Below are 7,026 nucleotides of genomic sequence, written 5' to 3'. Positions count from 1 at the left end.
ACTTATTACACTTCCCTTTTCCCGCTCCCTTGTATCGGTCGGCCTTTGGGGCCTCACCGGGACAAAATGTGTTAAAGAGGGTAAGAAGAATGTGGGTAACGCCTTCAGCAAAAACTTTATTCTTTCAGCTGCACACAGGTACCTTACCTGTTAAAAGCTGGTTACATGAAAGAGACATATACGTCCCGTGGGGCACCCATTGCCTTCTGTGTAGGAAGGAGGGAACAATTGACCATGTTTTTGTCGACTGTAATAATGCAATCTTCTTTTGGAACGTGTTGCAGCGAACCATAAAGAAAGACTTACCGCTCACTCCGCACGGCATTAGGTTTCTGCCTGTCGAAGACGATGGAGCTCCATATGACACCATTTTTCTGCTTGGCTTGCATGCAGTGTGGCGTAGTGCCATGGCATATCGCCATTGCGATCCTGGAGCCAGATCTGTGTATCAATATTTCGTTGAGAGTGTCCTGAAAATTTACGATGTGTTAAAAGACCGAGGTTTTGAAGAAGAAATTGTATCCCTTATCCAGAATCTATCCCAACTGAAGAAGTTGGAATGGTCGCTGGAAGCGAGGAGTGCTGTAGCCTTGTAAATAGCCATGTAAATAGTCACATATGTTGTAATGCACTGTATTCCCACGCCTTTCATTCATTCATTTCATTTCATTTATTAAGTCCTCAAAGGCCCCATTTAAGGGGTATTACATGAGGGGTGGGCGGGGAGTACGGCAGTTATGACAAAAAAAAGTGATTTTCGATGGCAGTCTTGAATTGTTGAAGATCTTCAAGGGAAGCGATATGGCCGGGAAGGTCGTTCCAGTCCAGGGCAGTACGGAGGAAAAATGATTTTTGGAACGTTGTGGTATGGGCGCGCTGGGAGTAGACTGCTTTGAGATGGCTGTGACGGGATAAACGATGGGCTGGGCGGATGAGTGCGTTGTTCGGTGGCAAGCTGTGAAAAAATGTATGATAAAGAGAAAGGCGAGCTAGTTGACGACGGGATGCTAGGGTACGAAGTTCAAGTCGAGATTTTAGTCCAGTTACACTAGCGCGATATGAGTACTCTGAAAGAATAAATCGCGAAGCGCGATTTTGAATAGATTCCAGTAAATTCGACAGGTTGGTTTGGTGAGGATCGAATATAGAACTGGCGTACTCTAGTTTAGGTCGGACAAGTGATATATAGGCAATTAGCTTGACGGAAGGGGGTGCTAAGGAAAAGTTACGCCGTAAGTAGCCAAGGAAGCGATTGGCTGAGTTAGCTATATTAGTAACATGACTGTGCCAGGATAGGGCACTGGAGATATGGACACCTAGGTACTTAATATTGTCGGTTTGAGTTATGGGACAACCGTAAAGGAGGTAGTTGGGAGGTGAGTAGTTACGTCGGCGGTGAAAGAGACTAAAAAGGTTTTTTTGACATTTAGTTTCATGAGCCAGGTATCGCACCATTCTTGCACTTTAACGAGGTCATTCTGTAGGACGGCAACATCTGATTGGTTATTTATGGAGCGGTAAATCACACAATCGTCGGCAAACAGGCGTATGTTCGATGACATGTTATTTGGCAGGTCATTAATATAAATTAGGAAAGGAAGGGGGCCTAAAACAGTACCTTGAGGAACACCCGACCGGAGATGGGAGAGAGCGGATGAATGGGAGTTGGCGACAACAAACTGGAGACGATTGGTTAGAAAACTGCTGATCCAGGTGAGCACACAAGGGTCTAAATTAAGGCATGACAGTTTGAGTAGCAGGTGACGATGCGATACTTTGTCGAATGCTTTCTCGAAATCTAAAAAAAAATGCGTCAGTGGGTGTATTAAGGTCAAGGTTGGTGTGAATATCATGAAGGAAAAGAGCAAGCTGTGATTCACAAGAGTGACCTTGACGGAAGCCATGCTGATTGGGGTGGAAAAAGTTGACCGATGAAAGGAAAGATGCAACCTGGGAATAAATAATATGCTCCATGATTTTTGAACAAACACTTGTGATAGATATTGGTCTTTAGTTGGTGGGGCATGAACGGTTACCTTTTTTGAAGACAGGAACGACCTTCCTAATCCTCCAGTCAGCAGGAATGGCACCACTAGTTAGCGATTGCTGAAATATGAGTGACAAAACAAAACTACTGACTTGTTTAGTATTTTTAAGCACTTTGGCATTAATGCCATTTGTTCCCAAGGCGGATGAATTTTTTAGTTTGTCGATTACATTAGAGATACCGAACGGGTCGAAGGTTATGGGATACATTTGAGGATGAGCATAATTCGGGGGTGAAGGGAGGTGCACAAGTGTCTCATTGGTGAAGACAGCGCAAAATGCATCGTTTAGTACACCAGCAACTTCGTGTTCAGGAACATTGCAGCCGTCGTTATGGAACAAAGAAATACTGGTTGAAACTGAAGGATTGATTGTTTTCCAGAACCGTTTTGGGTCGTTACGCAGCATAGAGGGCAGAGTGTAGTCGAAAAAGTTGTGTTTGGCGGTATATAAAGATTTTTTGTACTCGCTGGCGGCGCGAAAATACTTATCCCATGCAGCGTCGTTGTTAGAATGCTTTGCAATGCGAAAGAGCCTTTTTTTCTTGTTATTCAACCGGTTTAGTACAGAATTGAACCATGGCGACTGTGCACGCTCTGTTATTGTGATAGTGGGGATGTACTTCGCGATTAGACGGAGCATTTCGGTTTTAAAAAGTTGCCAGTTAGGATCAACAGGACGCTCTTTATAACTGGCCGCGAAGGTGTCACAAAAAGATGCCAACTCTGTATTCATACCTGCATAATCACCTTTACCATAAAGAGTCAGTTTTTTCTTGTTTTTTTTTGCTTCTGAGTGAACTGCACTGGAAAGAGAAAGAGCCACAGATTACAGCGTGATCGCTCGGGAACGGGAGAAAGATAAGCGAAGAAAAAATATCGGCGTGGGTTGTTAAAATGAGGTCCAGGATATTAGAGGAGTGGTCTGTAATGCGTGTAGGTTCTGTGACCAGCTGTGATAGGCCGAAAGTCAGGCACGTGTTCATGAATTCACATTCGTTGTTGCACTTTGACAAGGTGGAAGCGGGGTTAGTCCAGTTTATCGAGAGATAATTGAAGTCACCAAAAAGAACGACGGAGGTGTTATGATACATGGTTGTTATAGCTTGCAATGATTCGTAAAATAAAGGTAAGAAAGAGTCGTCGTTAGTTGGGGGTCGATAGCAAACACCAATTAGGAAGCGCGGAAAGGTAGCATTGCAACATATCCAGATTAGTTCTAAAGGGGTCGAGATATTAACGAGCGTGCAGCGCAGCGATCGGTTAGCGGCGACTATAGAACACCGCCACCGCGCGCATTGCCGGGTCTATCTTTGCGAAAGATATCAAAGTGAGGGAGTGAAGGCAATATTTCGAGATCAGTTATTGATGGATTTAGCCAAGTTTCTGTAAGTAGTACTAAGTCACTCGAAGAAGAAGAAATGAGGCTGCAAATTTCATCACGTTTCGGTATAACACTGCGGATATTAGTGTACAAGAATTGCACCGGGGAATAATTGACGTTGGTGATTTCGCGTTGAATTTGCACATCGCGCTAGGATTTTTCGACAACGTTTTGTGCGGCGTGATTATAAATGTATGTTCTGTTGTTTGCGATAAGCTTGTCATTTCTTAATTTGATTTGATTAATTGATTGCCCTTTCTTTATTGCCTTTGAAGGCAATAAAAAAAGTCCCGGTTAGCTCAATTGGTAGAGCGACTGCTCCGGTGAAGCGGTGGTCCCGGGTTCGAACCCCGGACAAGGACGAATTTTTCTTTAACTACGAAGTTTCTGAGAAAGCTGTATAGCTTTCCTTTGTAGCCGTATGGCTGCGCTTGGGTGGATGCCAATGAGTAATTACTCCCTTATTACAAATTTTACTCCACCTTGGGGGATTCCCCTAAACATTTGACCATAATAAGTCAATCGCGCTTTCATTAATGGAATGGAGCTGCAGAATGGCCTGTGTCCCCTTTATCTTTACGTCCGCGTCTCAACGTTCAAGCTGGCCCACTCAAGTAGAATGGAGCGCTCGCTTGAGAAGAAGCAGCGTTTCCACAGCATTTTTATAATTACCTACCAATTATTGAGGCGACTGACTACGGTCAAAGCGTGAGCTGCCGTCTTGCGGTTGGGTTTTCAGTTCCGGAAAATATCATAGGTGTTGTTTTTCCACCAGTTTGCAGAGTCATCTGGCGTTTTGTAGCCTCATATGGGTAGCGTCAGTCGCATTCTGGTATCATTCGTATAGGATAGGAAAGAACTGCATAGCGTCCTCCCAGTTTAGAGTTTTCCATGTGCAGCATTCTTGGATAAAAATTTTCAATATTGAAATATTGCAAAGTACTGTTATGGAAATACTGAAGGTTATGGTACTTTCTTCCAACGGGTATCAAAACCTTTAGTTTCAACTTTTTCCATCGCTCCCATGGAGCATGCATTTAAGACTGCCATAGAAAAACAAAGAGGAGCGTTTTTGTCGATAGCAAGACCGTTAATAGGAAAAAAAAATACAAGCCTGCTGACGGAAGACCTGAAGATAGAACGATATTTTTTACGCGACAGCGTGAAGCTCCCGTCCTGCGGAATAACTGTAGCTGTTGGCGCCGGCGCGTCGAAAAAATCCCCATTGGTCAAGAGCACCGTGATGTCACATGTTGGCTGTTGAATAAAAATTTAAAACTTGAGTTAGTGATTTGGAGGTCGTACCATGACTTCAGTATCATTATGGCATGTATACAACAGCTGCATCTTACCGGCACTCTCCTATGGGGCAGAAACATGGAGGCTAACAAAGAGGGTTCAGCTTAAGCTAAGGACAACGCAGCGAGCTATGGTTGGTTTGGTTTATGGGGTTTAACGTCCCAAAGCGACTGAGGCTATGAGAGACGCCGTAGTGCAGGGCTCCGGAAATTTCGACGACCTGGGGTTCTTTAACGTGCACTGAAATCGCACAGTACACGGGCTTCTAGAATTTCTCCTCCAAAGAAATTCAACCACCGCGGCCGGGATCGAACCCGCGTCTTTTGGGTCAGCAGCCGAGCACCATAGCCACTGAGCGACCGCGGTGGCTATGGAAAGAAAAATGATAGGTGTAACGTTAAGAGATCAGAAGCGGGCGGAGTGGGTGAGGGAACAAACGAGAGTTAATGACATCCTAGTTGAAATCAAGAGGTAGAAATGGGCTTGGGCAGGGCATGTAATGCGAAGGCAAGATAACCGCTGGTCCTTAAGGGTAACGGAGTGGATTCCAAGAGAAGGCAAACGTAGCAGGGGGCAGCAGAAAGTTAGGTGGACGGATGAGATTAAGAAGTTTGCGGGGACATGGTGGCCGCAGCTGGCAGAGGACAGGGCTAATTGGAGAGACATGGGAGAGGCCTTTGCCCTGCAGTGGGCGAAGTCAGGCTGATGATGATGATGATGATGATGGCATGTAAGGATTCAAAGTAAATTAATTACGCTGAAAAGAAAAACGGGATAATTAGTTTGGAACCAAACCCATGGCTCTTAGGTTGCGAGTCGTACACGCTACGCCTAGGTCATTAAGGAACTCTTGTTCGACTTGCTTAAAACGGGATCGCATGCGTGTAGTATAAGTGGTCTAGTACACTTATTGATGTATGCTCATGTTTGACTTGGTTTACGGAATTTACCGTCTCAAAGCGTCTCAGGCCATAAGGGACGACGTAATGGAGTGCTCTGCACAATTTCGACCACCGTGGGTTTTATAACAGTACACGAGCCTCAAGCGTATCGCCTCCATCGAAATGCGGCCTCCGCGGCCGAGTTCGGATTCCACGTCTTTCGGGTCAGTAGCCGAGCAGCATAACCACTGAGCCACCGCTGCGACTGATGCATGCTCAAGAGTGTGTGCAGTTGGAAAGACGTACTATTAAGAAAGAAAGTAGCAAATAATCATTTACGCTCACCCTTAAGGCGAAGCCTAAGTGCCCCCTAATGTTTCAGCAACATGATCGCCAAAAACGCGGAATGCGTGCTGCACTTGGCTATTTTGTGGCAGGTGAGCTGATGGCAGCCCACACGAAAATTTAACCGTCCAATTTCACGCTGTTTAGTACGTGGTCGACTCGATCCTGTAACTAGTTTCGTAATGGCGCTTGCACTGCCAGAAATATAACGGAGTCGAAGCGCTGCTTACATGAAACATGTTTCCGAAACCATGAGAGAAACGGCAACATCACCATTACGCATGTCCTGCCCTAAAAGCGTCAGAATAGCTTCTGCTTCAAAAAAGTCACTCCAAGCTGATTTTGTTAAGTCGAAACACAAGAAGGAAAAAGTTTCGGGATGAGACTGATGAAAACCGTGAGTTTGTCGAGTAATCATCACAGGATTGCTAGTGAAATGCTGCTGAGGCTATGTCGGTGATCCGCCGCTGTGGCTCAGTGGTTACGGCGTTCGGCCGCTGAGCCTAAGTTAGCTGGTATAAATCCTGGCCCCGAGGCCGCATTTCTATACTAGCGAAATGTTTCAGCGCTCGTCTGCAAAGTTTATCAGGAGCCCTACACTTGGTGCGACTTGTAGCAAGCTGACACTGTAGAGTTAGCAAGAAAAATTTGTAACGAATTTTGAACAACAAATGCAGTTCTTTTGTTGGTAAGGGCGTGTTAGTGTGCTTGCTGTTGCGCTCCACCCAGGGATGCCTCCAACCACATGCCGCGCTCGCAACGCTCGCAAAAATGATGGTGAAGCGAGCGACACACGACGTGTTGGGGGATGACGCTGAGATCGATTCCTTAGTGCACCGTGTAAGCACTGTGGCGAAACACAAAGCATGCGTCTGAGAGAAATATTTCGCCAACGATTCGGCGACGACATCGAAACTGATTTCGATGCTCAACGCCGTTTTGAAGGAAGTAGCTACCACACTGTGTTCACGCCTTTTGGAGGCACTGGCACTCCTACAGATCCAAGACGAAGATGAGAGAGGGGGTAACTGTTAAAATAAAATAAAAAGTGAAGAAAAATGCATCTTTTGAC

The sequence above is a fragment of the Amblyomma mixtum genome, chromosome 3 (assembly GCF_055824585.1).
Source record: "Amblyomma mixtum isolate Tamu chromosome 3, ASM5582458v1, whole genome shotgun sequence".
Lineage (NCBI taxonomy): Eukaryota > Metazoa > Arthropoda > Arachnida > Ixodida > Ixodidae > Amblyomma > Amblyomma mixtum.
This window is presented reverse-complemented; position numbering follows the sequence as displayed.